Below are 23,805 nucleotides of genomic sequence, written 5' to 3'. Positions count from 1 at the left end.
TCTACTTAGTTCTTTGCACTGACATGGGTGGGGGTGAGAGGACATATGGATGTAGAGGGAGAACTTCAAGAGTACTTTGTAGGTGGTGATACAAATAGATCATATTGACACTCCAGATTGGTTTTATTTTGGTTTGTTAGGGAATACATGGTGAGTGAAGGAACATCTGGAGGACAAGACATGTATGAGCAAGATAGACAGGTCCTGTCTAGGTTGAGGTTTCTACTAATTAGGTGATGAGCGAAAATCTGAAAATAAAATGATCAGAACTCAGGTTTAGTGGAGGGCAAAGGTATTAGCTGAGACACCAAAGAGGAAGATGTTGAAAAACTTAGAAAACCAAGATAATCTTTGCTGAAGAAGTAGGTGGAAAATAATTTTCAGGTCAGGGGTAAGTGGTCAGTAGAGATTGTAAGAATCCGGAGGGAAGAATCACCTACTTTCCCCATTGTAGGCAGAAGGAAGATTCATTACTTTTATCTAAAATTGGGCTTGAATAAGCCCCCTTTTATAATTTCCTCAACTGTTAAGTGGGAATCATATTTCCTAGATCACATTGTTATTATAAGGATCAAATCTACTATATAAATGCTGGCTTTTGTTATTAGCATCACAATACCATTGAATAAACAAATACTTCTGCCCTTTTCTTTTTTGAGCCATGGCGTAATCAGAGGTAGGGTGAGAGATGATAGTCCTAGAAAAATATTGAGTTTCTTTCTCTTTCTAGAAAGGGCCCTTGAACTGTGCTGTACACCAGCCATAGAACTCACTTTCCAGTTTTGCTTCATATCCAACACTGTTTCAGCTAATTCTTAAGTTCCAGTCTCTACCAACTCATCCGGTAGATCCCTGCTCTACACAGGAGCTATCTGATTTTTCTAAAGCTTATTGTCTGTAAGGAGCTATTTTTCTTTGCCTTCTTGCCTTTTGACTCCGAATCCGTGGTGAAATTTCAAGCATTTATCTCTTTTCTCATTAAACAATGATCTGGTCAGAAGCGCCAAGATTTGTCTTAATGAAGAAAGCTTGCTCTGCCTTAAGATTTTTTGAGCAATGCAGCCCTGACTTCCTCCCAGTCTGCTAGATGGTCTCAGGAGACTGTTCCTCCTTTGGCAGGAAATGGAGAGGTCATCCAGAAGATCTTCCTGTATTCTGGCCTGGAATTCTCTTTAAGGGTGGAATTTTGAAAAAAAAAAAAATTCAAGGTGTCTTGTTTCTATATAGACCGTGCCTTGTTTTATAGACTGAGCAGCATTATTCCCTTTTTTCTTTCCAAGATATTGAGTGATCATTTAAACATATTAGCTAATAGAAAATGACTGGTTGGGGGGCTGGATCTTTTTGGCAGTCTCCTCCAAATGCTGGAGCTATGATAAATCTGAATTCTTTCATTTGTCCAGAGCAACTGGAGACTGTGATTCTGCCATAACCAGAGCACTAACTTCCCATGTGGTCTGCTCAGGTGGGAAGTGAGGAAACCAGATAGCTGGCAATTTCCCCATTTTGGGGAGCTGAGGTGCCAGTCATTTGAGAAGATTGGAGTAAAAATACCAGTGCTAAGCAATAAACAAAGGAAAACTGACAATTTGGAAGAATTGTCAGTGTATTTATTCAGCTGAAGCTTTGAACTTCACCTTTCCTCTCTTTTCAAAAAGTGTTTTCTGGAAGAAATGTCAAAAGATCTTAGTAGGCGAGGACTGTGAAGACAGACCCTGGCTAGCCCGTGAAGCTCTTAGGCACCTGCCAAGCCCATCATGGTTGAGAAGGCATTGATGTTGCTAATAGACGGGGGAGTGGGAAGTTCCTTATGGCACCTGTTAGCCCTGTGCATGCCGCGCTCTGCCTTTCTTTATCTTTCTCTTTTTTTGAATGTTAGTCTTAGATGGTGTGAGAAGGGACTATGGGGTGCGGGAAGAGGAAATAATTACCAGATGTGAACAGAAATGGGACCACCTCTGTTCTATCAAACTAATAGATGCTGTGTGTGATGTTCATGACTCGGTAATGTGGTCCACTTTCCTGGCAGATGCAAACAACCAAAAATGGAAGCTAAATGCTGTGCAGAATTGGGGCACTCCTGAGTGTTCCTAGACTCCATGCTTCTGGTGCTTTCTTAATGAACCGCGAAAGTCAGAATAATCAAATCATTAAGCTGTGTCCAATTTCTCTTAAGAAGAGAAACAGCCTGAGGCAAAATGCCCCAGGTTTCAGGAGGAAGCAGCTAAGCTGGTACTGAAGATCATTATCATTAGGGAAAGGAGAGGTGACACTGAGCCTGTCACTTGCCTTGCCCAAGCAACCTGGGGCTGTGTCAATGTGAGGAAAGAGAAATGAGCCTATTACCTTTGAGAAGCTAGCCCCAAACTTTTTTCTTCCTAAAATATTCTAAAAATGGAGTCAATGATGAGCTGAGGCAAGTAGCAGTGTTTGGGAGGAGAAGTTCATAGTTAGTGGATAATTGAGCTAGTAATTATCCATTTTAAGTTTTGGACTTTGAATATTGACTCTAGTACATTTATAGTGCTTTTCCAACTTTTATATTCTCCTATAGTTATTTTTCCTTTAAATTATAATCCATGCATGTATGAAAATGAAACACTCTCACTTTTGGGAAAATATAAAATAATTTTTATTATAAAATAAGCAAAGAAACTATATTACAATTAAATATGTATTCATATAAAGATTCATGGTGAATTTTGTCATTTGTGAAATATCCCCCTCATGGTAAGATTCAGCTTTCTACATTGGTTTCTATTTTGTACAACATTCTTTATATTATGGAGTTGTGATTTTCTTATATTATGATCTAGAAATACCTTGCTTCTTCCAATTGATTTTGAGAGATAATCTTCTGACCCAATCTCTAAGGTATATCTAAAAAATGCCCCCAGATATGTTTACAGGTAACAAATCAAAGGAAGGCCTTTTAGAAATGGGTCAAAAAATAGGAAGGTGCTGCATTTCTTCTTTTTGAATGAATATATATCACTAAAGCCCATCAATGCATTTTTTAACCTCTCTATCTTTAAATTGCTTGAGTAATAAAGATATTATTTTTTCTGTTAGCCAAGATAAACTGTGGAGTTAGAAAATATTTATATAAAATTTGATTTATCATTCTTTCAGATGGAGTATATGAGCATGCAATGGATAGCACTCATATTGTGAAGTTGTTCTGAATGAAGCTCAGAGTGAAGTATTTGGAGAGTCTTAACTTAGCACTTTTTGTCAGTGTCAAGGGCATCCCAGTGAAAATTGCCTTCTCCCTGAATAAGCATCCATTTGTTTTCCCATAACCTCTGCACTTGTTGGTCTTCATTCCTGAACACTGACAGCCACATCACTAACTGGCCCCTCAGCTTCCGAGCACTTTAGCCTGTTGGCCCCACTCTGTCCTGGAAATCACTGAATTTGATCGCACTGCTGCTAGCATGTTGTAAGCTTCTAGGGGAGAATGTGCGCTATTTTACATTCTATACCTGTTGAACAAGGCAACTTTTAGAAGTCCATGATTCACATACGGCCATTCTTTGGAGAGATGCTTTTCCTATTCCTTTCCCTCTGCAGAACCCCTCATATTTGTGCACAGGTGAAAACAATAGCCTGAGGACATGAACAGCTTAGAGGGGACAATATGTCTCACACAAGTTGCCTGAAGGATATCTGGGAAGAGGGCTGTCACCTTGGGGATTTATCAGCTGACTGTATGTATATGTCTAGCTCAAGCAGGGCGTGACCCTGTCCCCCATGGGCTGCCTGTCTGTACACTCTACAGTAGAGTCACCATCCAGCCACAGGCAAGAGCAAAAGGTCAGAATCCCCTAGGCTGAGCTGCCTCTCTCTGCTTCTTATTCTATGGCTGCCTCTGATGACAATCTGCCACTCAGCAGTATTTCTAAAAATGGCATTGGGTAATTAAAGGATTCACTGTGGAATCTTTAATAATTTAGAACATTATATCTAAATCTGGGGGTGCTTATATTCTCAGAAAGTATTAAATGGTCTCATAATTGGTCAATTCCAAAAAGTGTACGAGGTAAATCAGCAACCTCACTGTCCTCACCAGGGTTGTTCTGCAGGTTAAATAATGCTACAATCATGGCACCATAGCATTTACACCATAGTGTTTTAGTGGGTGGGGTGGAGGAAGGACAAGGGATATGATGAGACTGGGAGATGAAAATTGTAAAATAGAGTTGTGTTCTTTTAGCCTCTCTAAAAGATGTGTTGTGAAAAGAATATTTTGTTGGAAGTCAGAAACTGCTTTAATTACATGGTGCATGATTTGAGGCATCTCATCCAACCTCTCTTTTTCCCTAGTTTTCTTATCTATAACATGGGGGTGAGAATAGTACCTGCTCAAGTTAAAATGTAGCTAACGTTTTTAAGAGTTTGTTATGTTCATGAACTGTTCTGATAGCTTAATATGGATTAACTCCTTTAATCCTCAAACCTACAAAGTAGGTACCATTATTATGCCCATTTTACATTTGTGAAAGCTGAGGCACAGAGGGCATGCAACTCGTAAGTGGTAGAACTGTGACTCAAACCCAGGCCATCTGCCTCCAAAACCACAAAGGGACACCTGTTTTTCAATACATGTCAAAGGATGATTGTTCAGGTCAAATTGCTTCTTTAGCTCCCATGTAAAGTACACATATTGGATGTTATAATGTTGAGGATGACATTCATATAAATGTATCCAATGTATATCAGCCTTTTACTGGCTAGTGTGTAGTTGTGTTTTGAAGGGTTTGATTTGATCCATGTTCTATTCAAATCCATTGACTAATGAGCTGACATTATTATAAACTTCCTGAAAATGTAGAGTTAAAATACCAAAATCAATCTGCACATTAAAAGTCAAGGCTAAACTTTTTTTTTTTTTTAGCACTAAGATTGCAGCTCTTTTGTGTCAGCCAGAGACAGCTTGAGAGGCAGCTGGGGCTGAATTATTAAGAATAGGGGTTTGAACCTTGGCTCTGCCACTAGTAGTTCTGTGACAGTAGGTAGATCACTTGGTCTCTGTGCCTTGGTTCCATATTTATAAATGTCATTGATAGTGTTACCTTTCTTACAGGGTTGTAATGAGGATTAAGATAGTCTATGACCAGCGTTTGGAAGAGTATTTGACACATAGTGAGCTCTTTCTATAGATGTTAACTATTATTATTCAGGCTATTTCAGAATAAACTTTGTTTTAAAAAATTGGTAGATACAGCATCTAAAACAGACAGGGGCAGATTTTTCCCTAATACCATATGTGTGAGGAAGGGGAGTATGGGAGACAGAATAAGAGTGAAAATGTGTGTGACAATATGTTCTGTGTATGAATTAGGTAAAACTTTGTAGAGTAGAGAGAGAGAGAGAGAGAGAGAGAGAGAGAGAGAGAGAGAGAGAGAGAAGTGACTTGTCAGAACAAAATGAAAATGCATTCTCAGGAAGACATGAAAATCCCAGTGGGCGACCCTAAAAGGAATCCCAGAAGGCACATGGACATGTCCGTGACCTCTCTTAGGCTAGCTTGGTCCTCCCTCTGACACAAATATGAGCTTATTGGGAAGAAAGGTGCCTGCCACAGACTAGAGACTGGGAAACACGATTCTAACTCATTCTCCCAGAGTTCTGAAGCCTCTACTCCCTTGCATTTTTTTTTTTTTATGTCAGCTAGGCTGTTGGGGACAGATGTTCAGGGTCCTCCAAAATAAGCTTATTTTTCACAGCAGGCGCAGTGTGAGCTAAGCATATCTCCACATTCAGCAGAATGGCTCTGTGTGCAGCTGTAGCTTACATTTCTTAGCATGTTTACAAGTGTCAAAGGCACTCCCCAAAAGACGTTTCTTTATTAGCATTCTATTGTTCATAGTCAGGATTCAAGACACAGAGATATCCTCAATCATAGTACATTTAAATAAACATAAGAAAAAAAACATATAATTTGAGACTCCATATATCTTTGAGGATGAGAAAGTCAACTTGAAACAGTGAACCAGTGAAAATGTGTGAGACAGTAGGAGAAATTTTAGCATTAATTGTTTCCAGTATAAAAGGAGACATCAACTCTTATCCAAGAAGTTTTAGACCATATGAATCTTGCTAGTGAAAATACTATGATTTTAAATTTTGCATAATGTATGTCTGTGAAAAGTGTCACATTTTAAATGCAATTTTATTTATATCATCCACTTGTTAGGAAGTTTAAATTATGTTATCAGCCTTAATGATTTTCACAATTCTAAATAGTGAGGTTAAATTAGTATACTTTTATGTTTGCAGTAATGTGGTCCATGCTTCTGCATGGCAGATGATTTAAAATAAACACGCAATTACGGTTCTGAAATGCCAAACTTCTTAAGTTTCAGTATGTGGTTTGGGGAAAGGGTGAAGGCACAGTGGTGGGGCAAAATAGAAACTATTCTGAAGTGAGACGGACTGGATTTAGAGTCCTGGCTCTGCCACTTTCTAGCCTTGATATCTTAAACACATCAGTGAACCTTCTGAGACTGTCTTCTCATTTGTAAGACGCAAGTGTGAAGATGAAGGTGAAAGAGGGCCTATAAAATACCTAGTGCAGCTCTTGACACCTTTTAAGTATTCAAAAGGTAATGATTAGTAGTAGTACTTTCAGTGATTTTAAAATCTGCCCACAAAGTCTTTGATTCATCTCCCTTCAGAAGCGGGGATTTGATTCTCCTCCCCCCTGAATGTGGACTCACTTGTCATGAATGGAATGTGGTAAAGGGGTGATGCATGACTTCCTAGACTAGGTCCCGAAGAGGACACAAGTTTTGCTACCGTATTGTGAGAGAGGTCCATGTCAAGGAGCCAGCCTTGAGGAGAAACTGAGACCTCTTGCCAGCGTTCAGCTCCAACTTACCACCTGTATGAGTGAGCTGCCTTGGAAGCATATCCTCCAACTCAGCCAAGCCTCCAGATGACTGCATTCCTAGCTGACATCTTATCTGCAGCCTCATGAGAGACCCTGAGTTAGAACCTTCCTGATTCCTTACTTTGGGATAATAAATGTTTATTGTTTTATGTCACTACATTCTGGGGTGATTTTCTATACAGCAAAAGGCAAACATTACCATAAAGATAGCAGCAGCGAAACGTATCCCAGAGTGGGATGAGGGACCCAAATTAGTGGAACTCAAAGAGGTGGTAAATTTGTTAGTGTATGGATTCATTTAGCAAATGTATTAAGTGCTGACTCTGAACAAGGCCCTCTTCCTGGGCCCTGGGTGCCATGTGAGCTGTGGGAGCCAGGATGTGCTACTTGGTAGAGACCAAGGCTTTCAATGGCCTTTATCCCCCAGATCTAACCAAGCCCTCCGTGCTGCCTCCTAAGAATCCTCTGTTCATCCACTTCTCATGTCACTGCCACCACCCTTGGGCACACCACAGCTGTCCCTTCCCAGGACCACTTGGCTTCCTGCTTACATTCTTGTCCTATTAAATAATACACATCTGTAATTATGAATTATAGGTATCGAGAATGAACCATGTAAACCAAATCAAATTATTTCTCTGCTTAAAACATTAGGGTATCTCTCTATATCTACCTAGAAAACAATCAGACCTTTCCTGGACTATGAGAACTTACACAACCTGCACCCAATTTACCTATCTCTTTGAATTTGTTTTCTCCTACCACCCTCCTATGGTTGGTTATGGTTTAGCCACAGAAGCCTTCTTTCTGTTCTCCACAGTCCCTGTGAGATACTGTTATAGGAAGTGCCCCAATGAGTCACCTGTCCCTGTGTTCATGCCCTTCTATGGCTCTCCTACATTGGCTGTGGCATGCCCACGTGACTTACGCTGAGCTCTGAGACACAGGCAAATTGGACGGAAGAAGAGGCTCTATAAGCACTGCATAATTGGCATTTTTCTCTTTCTGGCTGCTTGTGAAAGAAGCCTGAAGTACCCTACTGTTTGTTAAGTGACACATGATTCAGTTTTATTCACTGTCTCTGCCCACTTGCAGCTAACCCCCAGACATAAGAGAGAGCCCAGCGACAGCAGCGAGCTCTGCCATCATGGGAGCCCAGCCCAACCTGCTGACCTACTGTGACAAATACATGTGTTGTGTTGAGTCACTGATTTTTGAGGTGGCTAGTCACTTAGCAATAAAATGATACACACCAAGCTCATTCCTATCTCAGGGTCCTAGTACTGATTATCTCCTCCGCTTGGTATGATCTCTTCCCTATCTGCTGTAGTCAATTAGATCTTGGTTTAGATCTCACACTGTGAAAGGCCTTGCCTGACCACTCAGCCCAAAGCAGTCCTATACTCACTCTCTGTCACATCATTATATTGTCCTCATATTATAACACATGTCCTTATCTGATGTTTTCTTATTTACCACATTTTATCAAATCTAAGACACTATTGGTTGTAACATGTCCCCATTTCAGAAATTTTTAAATGTGAAAAAATAAGTGCTTTGAATTGATAAAATACACTATTTGATGATTAATTTCTTTCTCTCCATGAGAATATATGCTACATGAGAGTAGGGGCCTCCTGCTTGGTCTTGCCCTCCTCTAATCATTCTCCATATTAGAGTTAAAGTCATCTTTCTAAAATGCTAATCAAATCACATCACTCTTCTACTTAAAATGATTAATTGGCTGACCTCACTACTCTCGGGAAAAAATCTAAAATGCTTACATGGCTCACATGCCCTTCATAACTGGGCTCTTGCTGACACGTCCATCCAGATTCAGATCATCCTCTGCTTTGCTCATTTCTTCAGCAACACCCACCTTCTTAAAGATCTTAGACCACATAGTTTGGCCTTGCAGCCACCTCCATACTGACACTCTGCTAGGTGGCATTCCCCTATCTCTCTACCTGGCTAATTTGTACCCATCATCCATCCTCAATTGTCATATTCTCAGTGAAGCCTTTGCTGCCCCTCCTGACTGATTTAACTTCCCCTATCACAAAATTCTATACCAATAAGTATTGCAATTATAAAATATTTATATAACGCATGTTTATTGAGCATCTATTATGTGTCAGGCACAGTTTTAGGCACTGAGGTCACAGCAGGAAACAAAACAAAAATCTGTGCCCTGATGGAGCTTATGCTTCAATGAAGGCAAATAGAGAATAAATAATATAAATAAAAAATATAGAGGAAGTCACATGCTAATGACTGATATGAAGAAAATTAAGGCAAGTAAAGGGAAATAGGAAATCCTAGTGTCTGAGGGGCTATAATTTTAGATAGAATGCCCAGGAAAGGCTACAGGGAGAGGATGAAATTTGAGTAAAAACTTAGGAGGTGAGTTAGTGGGATTAGGAGATATTTGAGAAGGGCATTTCAGGAAGTGAAAACAGCAAGTGCAGAGGCATGAGGCAGGATCCTGGTCACTGGTGATGGAGTCTAAGAACACATTTATGGAAACCACCGCCACTGGAATGCAGTCAGCAATAGAGAGCCCCGAGACATGGATGGAGAGAGGCAATGAGGGGATGTGCATGGCCTCAGGGGAGGTTGTAAGGACATTGGTTCTTACTCTGCACCAGCCCTTGGGAGGTTTCAGTATGCAGGAAAGTGACAACAATCTGAGCTAAAACTGGAAAGGACCACTCTGTCTAATGTGTTATGAGTTGACTTTAGACGATGCAGAGCAGAATCTGTGAGGCCAGTTGGGGCACTTGCAATCACTTAAGCAAGAGATGATTATGACCTGTGAAGTGTGGTGGTGAGAAGTGGTCAGGGTCTGGGTAGATTTTGGAGGCAGAGCCAACAGGATTCCTAACAGATTGTGCATGGGTTGTTTAAGACATATTGAAGTCATGAAAGGCTCCAACAGTTTTAACTTGAGGAACTGTAAGGATGAAATTGCCATTGACTGAGATGGGAAAGGCTGACGGTACTTTAGGGGGAGAATGGGAGGTTAGTTTTGGATGCGTTCAGATGATGATACCTATTAGAGATCCAAAGTGGAGATACTAAAGTCGTATATATAGGTCTAGAGTTCAAAGAGGGTGTCTGCAGAAAATGTAAATTAAGAATCATCAGCATATAGAAGATGTTTCAAGTCTTACCCCCAAAAGAGATTACTATGAGGGTAAGTACAGATTAGAGAAGAGGCCAAAGAGGGAACTCGGGGCACTATTCCCAACAGTGGTTACGGAGATAAGGGGATGACAAAGGTCAACCAGGAGAATAAGGAAGAAGGGATAGCCAACTCTGCTGCAGGGAGATCAAACTGACCCAATATTGACCATGATCACCTTGACAAGAGTGGTTGTGGTGGCAGGTTGGGATTTCATTAACTGTCTCTCTCATAGAATTACATAGAATTAACAACAGCATTTTCTGTCATTTACATCACTGTATTCCTCGTATCTATCACAGTTTCTGTAACATACTAGATATTCAATTAATACTTGGATAAGTGATTGAACACCGATCATAGATACTTTGTGATGGTCCTCAAATAAGTTTGTCAGGGAAATTTACAAAATAATATTCCTAAAATTTGGAAGTTTAACTGCTGTTTTTTCAGTGGACAGTGTAAGAGTCATAGAAAAAAACGATATAAAAGCATTTTTTACCTCAATAAATAATCATTATACTTTACCTCAATAAATAATCATATAACCATTATGAGTCTAGATTAATTTACATTTTAAAAGAGCAAACTTTGGTGTTATGAGAAGCCCTTCTTTCTTTTAGAGTTCCTAACATAGGAGCTACACGCAGAAATAATGCTTCTATCTCTTGGTAGGCAGGAGAGAGCTCTGTTCTCCATTTGATGGAATGACCTTTAGCTTGGTGCTAGCGTCAATTTTACTCACTGGTGGGGTAAATTATTGTCTGATGGCTGACTTCATGAGTTTTAGAAATGCTCCCTAGAGCCCTCAAAATAGTTCCCTTACCTGTGGGTATCAGGAGTTCCTTCAACATGATCAAAATATTTCATTCCATAATCTTCACAATTTATTAGATCATGAGTATAGAAAAGGCAGTTTGTTTTTCCTTTAAATGCACGGGGCTTTACATGAAGATACAGTTTCACTGAGTACAATTACAACACAAGCAAGTTGTGCTGTGATTCTTGCTCAAGAGACAAGTCCGAAGTGTTGGTTTTTCAGCCCTCTTGGGTTCTCTGTGTGCAGAAGGAGGAAAAAAGCAGGCAGAGTCATCCTGAAGGGGTCCACGTGGAAAGTAGGCCGTGGTTATTCAAAAGGGGAGCAGTCCCTCCACCAGCAGGAGGAGCAAGTGATGACTTGGTGTTAGTCCTGTGGCCTGGGCTGCCCAGAAACAGAATCATTAGGTCTCTGCCCCATGCAGACAGCTGGACATGCTGCTGACTGATTCACCTCTGTCAGAATGGCCAGGTGTTAGGGGTCAGACCCCCCAATATTATCTTCAGGAATCACACAGGTATTTACTGAACTGTTTTCCACGTCAGTGGGATCTAAGCACTGAGGTTGAGGTTACTCGTGTGGACATAACCCACCAATCTTTTTCAAATGCATAATTGAAAACCAACTACTCACATCCATTTCAAACATACCATGAGTGCACGAGCTGCAGTATTCTAAGCAGTTTGCATCAACCAGCTTTACCTCATAGGCCAGTAGGCATAACTCTGGAGTCTGATGACTAAAGAACCTGGCTACAAAAAGCAGAGGAGATTATCCAAGCTGAACCTTGCCAAGACACCTGGGAAGAGGAACAATGAACTGAATTCCTGTCAACACATACATGACAGGCATCTAATACTCTCCTAAAAGCAGGTTTTGTTAAAAGTCAAAGAAAATAGGAGAGTCCTGAGTATCTGGATATGAAACTGAGAGGGGGAAAAGAGAGGATGCAAAACAGGGCTCCACCAAGTTTTAAACTTTATTCAAGAATGGGCTTAGTTGGATGTTTCTCTTCTCAGTGCAAAGGGGACCTTGGCCCATAATGTTCTTGTTAAGATTTCTCATTTACCAAGGCTGCTGATTCATTGCATTTTCTCCAGATAAAATGTGTGATATTTTTATGATGCTGTTTAAAAGTTCATTTATTTGTTCATGTAAATATTTATATTTATCCAGCAAATAATTATCATTGCTTTGCAAATAAGTCCTACAGAGATGAATAAGTAAGGAGCTTGTCCTGTAAACCAATGGCTGCCAAACTTGGCTTTGTATCACAAAAGGCAATACACATACACATAGTTAACAATAATTTAAACATTAAAATGTTTATATAATTAAAATGAACACCTGCATGTTATCATTTTGGTGAATATCCTTCCAGAAATAGTGCTGTTTTGGTTGCTTTCTCTCTATTTTTCTTAGTTGATTTATTGTTTAGATAGTTTTTAAATACATTTCTGACTGAAAAATGGAGGTTTTCCCATTATAAATATTAAAAAATATATTATAATAATTATAATTAATAATTTTAATTATAATTATAGCAATCAATAATTAATTCTGAAGTCTTGAACAAAGCATGGTTTTGTTAAATTTGTAATTTAACCAAATGATAGATGTTCAGACTATTTTTTTCTAAATTAAACAAACACCATGTTTAACATCTTTGTGTATACATTTTCCAGATGTAGAACTGTTAAATTACCCTATGTAAAGGCTGCAACCACCAACATCATACAAGTACCAACTGAGAAAGAAAGCATGTTATGCATAGCATGGTGTTTTGTGGTTCAAGTAAAGTTTTGTTCCCTTTGGGTTTCTGTAGATATGTTATGCAGAAATTTGAGATGTGGCTAGCTAGAGAAATATTTGTTCAAAGTCTGTTGCTACTTCTCAAACAACAACTTCATCTGAGTAGAAAAGAGGAAGATAAAAAAATGTCTAATTTTGAGTATAGACCTGTCACCGGGAACAACAATTTTCCTTGGTTCTTGTCTTCTTGAAAGAAAGAATTCAGTCAAGAGATAGGAGTCAAGCAAGCAGCAGACAGCAAAGTTTATTTGCAAAGTGAGCACACTCCGAGCATGGAGCGGGCTGAGCCGAGGGTGGGCAGCAGCCTAACGTCTCTGGGACCCTGGCCTTCTATCCTATAGATGGGTCCTCCTCCTCCTCCCCTTTTCCTGTTTTTCTCCTCATCATGTACTTCTGCTTCATCCTAGTGTGTTTGCACTAGCCCAAGTCTTTGTTCTGGCTCCTCGCTCCAGTAGGTCTGTCACAGGATGCTGATGACACTGGGTTATCTGTGGGGGCTTCCTCGTTCGCTTCCTCCTGCTCACATTTACCTTCCTACTTACTCTGTCAGACCTGAGCCTGGTGTTAAGGCAAAGCCCCCAACAGTGAAAAACCTGCAATCAGCAGCTAATGGTGTGGGCCAGAGGTCTGGTTCTCCATATGGTGGGAGACTGCCTCATGCTTTACTTTGCTAATGAAAGTAAGCATGGGAAAACTGAAATAGCAGATAACGTGACATTGGGCTACATATTTTACAGTAGTTCTCTTATGTTATGCTCACAAGTACTCGAACAGGAAGTAACCTGAAGTCACAAAGTAACTTGAAGTCACCAGTGGACCCAGGATTTTATATACAAGGTTTGACTACAGAGCTATGCTCTTGACATTAGTTATAAGACTTTAATACTTTATAGATATGAAAATGAAAATAAAGTCTTAAGGGCATATTAAATAACATCAATTTTATTTGAGTAAGATACAGATACCTATATAATAAATGTTAACATTTTAAATTGCATTTATTCATTCAAAAATATTTATGAATACTTCATATTCGTATTTGCCAGGCACTGGGATATTCTGTGGTGACCAAGAGGAACATGGACATTGCCTTCATCTCATAAAGATGTTGGCCATGAGGGGGCGGGTGGGAAAGCAGGCTGTTGTAGAACTGTGCAAAGAAGCCTTGAAGGGGGAAGACCAGAGTGCTGTGGGGGAATAAGGGAGGGCACTCAGCCTTTGCACCTAGGTCCACAGTTTATCTTTAAAGCAGATTAAAGCTCAATCGAGTGGTTAGCTTCACATATACATCTTAAAAGTAAAGTTTAATCTTGTCTAAGAATTCTATTGGAAATATTAGATAACTGTCACATCCAAGGTTCATGGATAGGTTACTTCTTATTTTCTAGCTGGTCTCATGGTATGACCAGAATTTCAGATAAAGCTTAGAAAAATATGTAACTTTTGGAAACTTGGCAGTTCTCTTTAGTTTAGTGTTTCTCATAATTTATGGACCTCATGGGAAAGTTGTTATCTCTGGTTTCTGGGATTTGCTAGAACTTTATAGAAATCATCTGACAGGCAGCTTTTGGAGAGAGAGAAGTTTCCAAAATTTATATTTCAGTTTTTTTTCATTGAAGTCTCTTGATACCAGTTTCCCCAGCTGCTTATCCAGATACATTTAGATGGGCTTCACTGTGACAGCTGGGTGTGTCCCATGGTCATGGTCATGTCCAGCACCACCTCGTAAAAGCATCCTCATGGAATGGCCTAATCACTTGGGCACTGGTGATCTTGTGAAAGGGACTATTACTGTCTTTGTTCACTATGCATCTTCAGGATGTGCAATGCCTGACACTGTAGTTACTCGATGATTATTTGTTCAATGAGAACAATGTATATGTGGGAAAACTTTAAAATATAGGAAAAAAAAGATAAGTGGGTTGATCTTAGGATGTCTGCTAAAGCAGCCTGTTTTCCATGTTACAAATACCCTTTGTCTACTTCTTTCCTAGGTTTATATTATCTAGAGGAAAGGTGAACAAAATATGTTGAAACACCTAAAATGTCCAGTCTATTGTGTTCCCCAGTGTCAAGTCACACTTTCAGTAGCATGTCACCATTTCTCTAAATATCCTGGAAAAGCATGTGGAACATGTGTTTTTCATTGTTGTTGTTTTTAAAGATTTTATTGGGGAATCAGGGACGGGAAACAGACAAGTTTTGTTCTTCCGTCTAGTTGTGGAGGACGTCGTTTCACTGGCCCATGTTGGTATTATCATTGTGCTCTTCCCGGGTGAGGCAGTCACTTGCTGGTCATTGGACATTTGCTCACGGCAGCTTATGGCAGCTCACGAAAGCTCATGCCAGCTGCCGGCCAGCCCCACTGCAGCCTACACCATCGCTGGTGACTCACGGCAGCCCAGGTCCAGGTTGAGCTATTGTTCACCATCTTAGCTGTAGAGGGCGCAGCATCACTGGCCCACATGTGGGATTCTAATTGGGGCCCTGATGCTCAGACCTGGCATCCCAAGCCAACTCCTAACCAACGCGCCACTCAGCTGGCCCTGGAACATGTGTTTTGAGAAAATAAGTTTGTTTTCAAAATAGAAAGTATATTTCTAAGTGTTTATGAAAAGAAGACAGGGGAGGAAAGATGGTATATTATAATTATCTTTATAATTTGCATACCTTCCATCTTAATTTATTGTAACTGAAAGGAACAGCCTCTGAAACATAGATAATGGGCTCTTCTACTTTCAGCTGCTGACCTCAGAGGGAAACACACGGTGTGTGCTGGTTCTGAGCACAGAATGCTCATATTGCTTTAGCGGGACAGGCGATATTATCGGCCAGAGTATGTGATATTCACCATCTAATTCTTTTCACTTCTTTCGGTGAAGACACTGAAAGAAAAATACGGATTCTAATCAGGAATACCTGTTTCAAAGAAACCTCAATAGATTTAGTGCTACTAGAGGAGCTAAAAGATATGAAAGTATTTGTTACAAATGAGAAAAGCATTAAAACAATGCAGAATAGGAAATGTACACCTGGTGACCTCTCCCCTACTGGGAAAGATAGTGAAAAGGATTTAATAGAGACGACAACTGTCACTGGGTATAGATGTTGGACTTACTTTCTAAACGAGAGAAAACAAAGGCTATGCTCAGTGGGTATTCAATGATCAGACAAAACTGTTGAGAAGCATGAGGGTCTTACCTGAAAATTGGTTCAAAGAAACGTCCTAGCATCAGGAAACAATACATAGAGGGAGGAAGCTCAGATTGATGTCTAGGTTGTCTGCCTAAAATGATCATAGGAGAGAAAGAGATGGAAAACTAGTCTTCACATTATTTTTTTCCCCCAGCAATATTGTATTGGTGTTATGGTGTGCCTTTTACTTAAATGTTTAGACTGAATCTGTAAAACTGTGGATTCTTTAATCCAATCACCTTACATCAGGATATGTGGAGCAATTGACACTAGTGTATACATAATTGTTTGGTTTGTGTATACAGGTATGTGTGAAAATTTAAAAGTATTATAAATATATTTAAATACATATTATATATGTTATATATTACAAATATATAACAAAGCTAAAAATGTTATTGAACATGACATGTGAAATGTGTTTTATTCATCATGGTAGCTGCCATTGTAGGAAAATAGAATATGTTACACTTATATGTCATTTGATTTTAATATTTAAAATTTGTGTAATTAAGTTATTTTTATTATTTGATTTATACTAATATTCACAGTACCACAAATTATTTTTCTATCCATACTATTTCCAGTGGGATGCTAATCTATGTGATATAAAATAAATACTCTGGAATAATGTATTCTCCTAATAATCTAATAATAGACATTTCACTAAAGTCATACATAAGTGGGTTTAATTGATTAATTATATGTCTGAGAACCTTGTATGATTTGTATGAAACTTGTATGCATATAAAATAGGGTGAAGTACATCAGCTGCAAAAGCAAAAATCCCAGGAAACATAATTATCCATTAACCATGTCTTTTGCTTTGTTATAAATGGATAAGAAAAGGGGGTGCCCAGGACAGTGAAAATGATTCCAGAAAATGACAAACATAACATTGGGAATGCTGTCAGTAACAGTTAAGGTTTATATACATGTGTATATAAATGTATATTTCATTATTTCAACAAGTTAATTTATATTTTCCTACCTGATAGCTGATATACATCAAGTTCTGTTCATTAAATACATGAACTTTGTTTTAAATTGATGTGCAAGATTTGTTAGCAATTGTGAATTAATCTTACTATATCTGAGGGCATGAATATGATGTAGTAGGCTTATTTCTATTTTAAGACGTAGTTATATTTTTCAGTGTGTTTTTGGAGTTCCTGCCTAATACTTACTATGGTGCTTTAGTCCATAGAAAGTATAAGATGATTAAGAACTTTTATCTAAGAGGAGAAAAATCACAATAATTCCTTTTTAGAAGAGTTTACTTAACTTAGTTTCATATATTTATGGGAGAAAAATCAATTGGATAATATGTTTTCATATAAGTATATGATACTTATTTTACTAATTACCTTTATGTCAGAGCATACAAGCATATATTATAGCTATACATTGTAGACACATTCTTCTCCAATACTTTGTCAAAATTGTTTGGTTATATCTTAATATTTACAATTACAGTAGAAAAATCTGATGTAAGCTTCAATCTCTTTCTCATGTAGGCAACCATTTTATTTCTAAAATTGGATTCTTCTCTTTATAGAATTTTGACAAGGAAATACCTATGCATGTATTTTCTTTTAATATTCTTGTTCAGCAACCTGGGGAGCACTTTTCCCTTAATGACTCAAATCCATCTTCAGCTGAACCTCTTGTTTTTCTGATTGATTCTCTAATGCACTCTTTCCTTATGGTACATGTGGCCTCTTTTGTCCTCATAAGTGAAGTACATCTTCAGCGCAGGAGATTTTCTCTTTTATTTATTTTTTATTATTTCTCCACTATTTACTCCATCGCTTCTCCTGATACTTTTAATACGTAAATATTGTATCTTTTGGATTCATGTTTCTTTTTTTTTTTTAAGATTTTTATTGGGGAATTGGGGGGATGGGAAGAGCACTGGGGAATTGTGGGAAGGGGAACAGACAAGTTGCTGTCGTTTTGTTCTTCAGTCTAGTTGTGGAGGACGTTGCTTCACTGGCCCAAGTTGGCACCATCATTGCACTCTTCCCGGGCGAGGCAGATCAGTTGCCAGCTTCTGGACAGCCTCTCACGCTGGCTGCTGGCTACACACAGTAGACCATGGCAACCTGCTGCAGCAGGGGCTGCAGCCTACACCATCGCCGGCAACTAATGGCAGCCCAGCTCCAGGTTGAGCTGTTGTTCAGCATCTTAGCTGTGGAGGGCAGTGTCACTGGCCCTGATATGTGGGATCCAAACCAGGGCCCTTTGGTGTCCTAAGCCAGTTCTTAACCGTCGCGCCACTCCGCTGGCCCGGGATTCATGTTTCTTGTCTCTTAAGTTCTCTTTCATGCTTTCTAACATTTCTTTTTAAATTACATAAGAATTGCTCAAGATGAGATTCCAAATTACCAATTCAATTTTCTAAAGCATCTGTTATGCAATTATAGCCATTATTGATTTTTAAATTTTAGCAAGTACATTTATAAATTCCAAGAGGACTTTCTGGTTCTCCAATGGTTCTTTTGGCATAACAGTCTGTTCTTTTATGGGTGTACTAGTTCTTAGAACCAAGATTCATATATTTTTTAAATAAGTTATGTCCTATTCCTGCATTGTCTGTTTTTGTTCATATATTTGTTTTTAGGGAGCATTTTCTTTGCTTATTTAGTTGGTTACCCACTTCCAGGCTGTTAATTTCCCAAAAATGATAAAAAGTGTCTTGTTTATCATATTTGTAGATTAATGATTAGGTTGATCAGTAGTAGGGCCATCAAGAGTACTGCAGGTAACTTGAATTTCCCTTTGCAGATGAAGGCTGACTTTGAAAGTCTGCATCACATTCATTCAACAAATATTTATTGCATATAATAAATTTGTGAGCTACTGTGAGCTAAGCACTGTTCTTGGCACTTGGGGAATAGTAATAAGAAAAGAAAAATCCCTGGCCATGGGGAGATAATATTCTAGTAGAGAGAGAGAGAGAGAGAGAGAGATGCAAAGCAATAACCATAATAAATAAAAATGGTAATATGTGTTGATAAAGACTAACTGGAACTTTAAGAAAACATAATCAGTCAGGAGGCTATATGGGAGAAGTTAGAGCTTATGTAAGTTTTCACACTCTACACAATCCCCAGAACCTAACAGGAAGAACTCTATGTTTAAAATAAAGCTGTATGGTTCTAACTGTCCCTTCCCTTAACTTCCTTTTCCCTTCTATAAATACCCCTACATCTTGGCATGCAGCCCAGAGTGTGCACATGAAATGCCATGTCTGCATACACTGGGTTGCAATCCTGTCTTTCCCCCTGAATAAATCCTTTTTGGCGATGAAACGCCTAGTTGATATTATTTTTCAGTTTATGGTGTCAAAAAAACCTCCCCAAAACCCACAAAATTCAACGAGTAAATTTAAAGATCTAATTAACTTTATTATGGGATTCATGAATTGAGCAGCATCACATCTGAGCAACTAAAAGGCAAGGTTGGAAGAGTCTTAAGAATAGAAGATTTTTATAAGAAGAGTGGAGCAAGAGAGCTATTAGTAAAAGAAAAGAAAGGATTACTTTTAGGCCAGGACCTCATCTTTTTGGGGGGAAGGAAATAGCAAGAGTTTTATAATGCAGATTACCTCTCCTTCCTCAAGGAAATGTGACAGATTACCTGATTGGTGCTGACCAGAACATTCCATACCAGTTGATTAATATTACACGTCCAGTGAAGGTCTAAACTGCAATTAGGGCAGGTATTAAGTCTAGGTTTAGTATCATGGGCTTTAGCACAATATGATACCATTTGAGGCCTGTGGTTTTCTCTTTAAAGTGTTATAGGTGATAAGTACTAGAAAAAAAGTAAAGCAGGTAAGGAAGGAAGTGCTGGCAGAGTAGGGAGGCTGCAACTGTAAGTTGAATAAAGGGGTTAGGGTAGGCCTTGTTGGAAGGATGACATTTGAACAGGGACCTGACCAAAAAAGGTGAAGAAGCAAGCCAGAAAAGTATCAGGTAAAGAACTTTCCATTCCAAGGGAACAATGAGTGTGATGATAGTGAAGATGGAATGTGTCTGGAATGTCTGAAACAATGATGTGATTGAGTGAGAACTAGTCAAGGTGTATATATTGGGTTGTCGGAAAAGTCATGACGTTTTTGTCTATGTTTTTCAAAGGTCATTTATTTATATAAAGAACAAAGATCAATCAATGATATATTGCCCATTTTGTTCAATAACCTTTTGCCATCTTTCAGTGAGCTTCATAATTCCTCGTTCATAGAAGGACCTGTCTTTATTTGTGAAAAACTGAACAAGATGCTGATTTGCAGCCTCATCTGAATTGAATGTTATACCATGCAGGGAGTTTTGAAAAGAGCAAAACAAGTGGAAGTCTGATGGCACAAGGTCAGGCGAGTATGGTGGGTGTGGCAACACATCCCATCCAAGCTCCAATAATTTTTGATGGGTGATCAAACTTGTATGTGGTCTTGTATTGTCGCAATGGAACACAACTCCTTTATAATTAACAAGCTCTGGATGTTTCTGGATAATGGATTCATTTGAACTGTCCAATTGCTGACAGTACACATTTGAATTGAATGTTGGGTTCCTTGGTAGGAGCTCAAAAAGCACGACACCTTTAAAATCCCACCACACTGAGAGCATAACCTTCCTCTGATGAATGTCTGCTTTCAACGTTGTTTGAGGCAAATCATCACGTTGGGACCAAGACCGTTTGCACACCACATTGTTGTAAACAATCCACTTCTCATCACCAGTAATCAGTCGCTTCAAACAAGGATAGTCTTCCTCATGTTTAATGAGCATATTGCAGACGTTTATATGCGCTGTCAAATTAACTTCTTTGAGTTCATGTGGAACCCAAATATTGAGCTTGCTTATGTATCCCAGCTTCTTCAGGTGGTTGTGAACACTTGACTGATGGATGTTCAATGTTCCTGCAATCTCTCATGTCATGTAATATGGTTTGACTCGATCAATGCCTTTAGTTTGTCGTCATCAACCTCGGTGGGCCTTCCTGATTGAGGAGTGTCGTTGAGATCAAAATCACCAGCACGGAATTTCGTGAACCATCGTTGGCACTGATGTTCTTGTAGAATATTGTCACTGTAAACTTTATGCAACTTTTCACTAGCTTGACACGCGTTTTTTACTTTATGGAAGTAAAGCAGTAAAATATGGCAAAAATGCACAGTTTGGTCTTCCATCTTCAACTTGTAAAATCGCCAAATCTCAACCAAATCGCTCATTTTTTTTTTTTGGAATGAAGCTAGAACTGTCAGCTGTCAAATGATATAGCAATAACATAGATACGAATGACTCTAGTACTTACAAAAATGAACTAGTGCCATCTGTTGCAAACTTGAGTCATGACTTTTCCAACAACCCCATAGAAGGTGTACATTATACAGGCCTGTTCCAGAATATTGGGTTAGTTGTTCACAACAGATATCAGCTTCACTTCCTAGTAATTGTAAAATTTCAAATCTTTTGTTGGTTAAACTGTCCCGTTAGGTATAAGAGCTTTCTTTAAATTAGGAAACACAAATCTAAGAGTCATCACCTTTAAATTTGGTGACATATGGATTAGTTAAGAGTGCCTAAATTTTGGAGGGATCAGGTAGGAAGAAAAAAATAAGTGTTCTAATTTTGCTTACAAAGGTATAATTTAATAAATATCTACAGGTCATAGGTAGCTTGGGAGAAAAGATTTTTTATATCTGGAAGACAAAGATCAATAACCAGTAATATTTTATATAAAAAGTTATAAAAATTATAATCATCCTTATCAGTTCTTTAGTCTCTTTTTATTAATTCTTGTTTATTTTAATATTTTTGTAGCAGTTTTATATATTCAGTTTTTTTAGAGTTCTTAAATCTTTACCTAGTTTAATGGTATAATCTGAAAATTATTAGAAATATGTATTTTAGAGTATCTGAGTCTTCTCTATGAATTTCTCAAGATAAAACATCTTTGCAGAAACATTTTTATAAAAACATCAGAGTAAAACAATAACTTTCTGTAAATGACAAAAGACTTAAAAATGGCCACGTGTAAAGATCTGGTGGGAGTTCACATATATACATACATGTAAATAATACAATTGGCTTCATTATCTATTCCAGTCCTAATTACTTTGACCATATATAAAGTTGTTTTCTCAAGATCCCTCCTCCACAAACCTTCTGCAACTTACATATGCCTTTAGTTTTTGTCTTATTTTTTCCTCTCTTATTTTGAAGCAATCATTCTATTTCAGGACAAAATTATTTTCCCTTTTCTTTCTTTACAAAAAAAAAAAAGAAAAGAAAAGAAAGACCCACAAAACAAAGAAAACCAAACCATGTTCTTTATGTCCTTCCTCATCCAAAAAACATTCTGTTTTCTTTTCCCTCAAAAAAAGTGCATCTCCATACCTTCTTCCACCAAGAGCACACATCCCATTTTCTGTATTCAGTCATTTTAGTGTATCATAATTATTTTCTAGTAGTTTTGTAAAAACCTTAGCTCTTTTGTAAATCAATTTTGGCAAGGTTGCTTATACAGCAGTTTGCATTTTAAAAAGGTGATTTTTTTCCCCCCTTTCAGTCTCTGTGGGCAATATTTTGGTTAGGTCTGGGTGTTTACATTTCTAAGACTTAATAAGAGCCACAACTTTCAGAGACAGAGAAAAACTGTAACATTTAAAGCATTATTTGCCTGTGCCATTAGTTTAATTTCCCCCTTTTGGTAAAGAGAAAAATGTTCTTCAAGGCATCTCATGGATTTTTCTTAAAAACTCCCAAGATTCTAAACATCTCAGAGCTAAAAAAAATCACAAATTTTCTTTTTTTTTTTTAATCTTGTGAAGTTTGTGAAACATATCAAAAGGTTTTTGTTTGTTTGTTTGTTTGTTTTCCCCTGTATACAACTTGGTTTCATTCATTCATTCATCATATATGAGTATTTACTGAACACTGATAATGACAATCCTGTGGTTGTTTCTTGCTCTTCCTCTGCACTGCATCATGGGACAATGATCCACCCGGATTGTCTCTCCTGGTTTTCTGCATTGTCTGGCTTCCAGCTACATTGGTTTTGATATTTATTTTTGTCTTTCTTGGGTCAAGCATGCTGACTATTAACTGGGCTCTTGCCAGGTTCTTATCATGGTTTTTCAACAGTCATGTTTCAAGAAGTTCGCTTTTACGTTGATTCTGGATGTCACCTGGGACCTCAGTTGAATACCTACATGGGGACTCTCCACATGGCTTAGGCTTCTTCACAACATGGTGGATGTGTTTCAACAGCAAGCATCCCTGGGCTTCAGCAGAGGGACAGCGCTGGGGAGGCACCAGAGACATACAGAAAGAAACTGAGTTGTGTGGCTGCAAGGTGAGGGCTAGATGGACAGCAGCCATTGTCCCTGTGTTCAGGCCTCCTCCCGTGCATCTGGCAGGTGGGTGCCATCTTCTCAAAAGTTTTAAAACATTTGTTCACATAGAATCATAAGACATTATGGAACAATCCTGAAGTTATTAATTTAACCAAAGTGACAATAAAAGATTTTAATGAGGGCCTCTCGAGTGGCACATTGGTGAAGAGTTGGCTTGGGACGCCAGCTCTGAGCAGCAGGGCCACAGGTTTGGATCCCACATGAGGGTCAGTGATGTTGCACCCTCTACAGCTAAGATGGTAAACAACAGCTTGACCTGGAGCTGGCCTGCCTTGAGTTGCAGGCCACGGCATAGGCTGCAGTGGGGCTAGTCAACAGCAGGCGTGAGCTTTCATTAGCTGCCGTGAGTGGCCGTCCAATGGCCAGTGAGCGACTGTCTCACCTGGGAGGAGTGCAATGATAATACCAACATGGGCCAGTGAAGCAACGTCCTCCACAACTAGACTGAAGAACAAAAGGGCAGCAACTTGTCTGTT

This window comes from Hipposideros armiger, unplaced genomic scaffold (genome assembly GCF_001890085.2).
Source record: "Hipposideros armiger isolate ML-2016 unplaced genomic scaffold, ASM189008v1 scaffold_183, whole genome shotgun sequence".
NCBI lineage: Eukaryota > Metazoa > Chordata > Mammalia > Chiroptera > Hipposideridae > Hipposideros > Hipposideros armiger.
The sequence above is the reverse complement of the archived record's forward strand: the minus strand, read 5'-3'. Positions refer to the sequence as shown.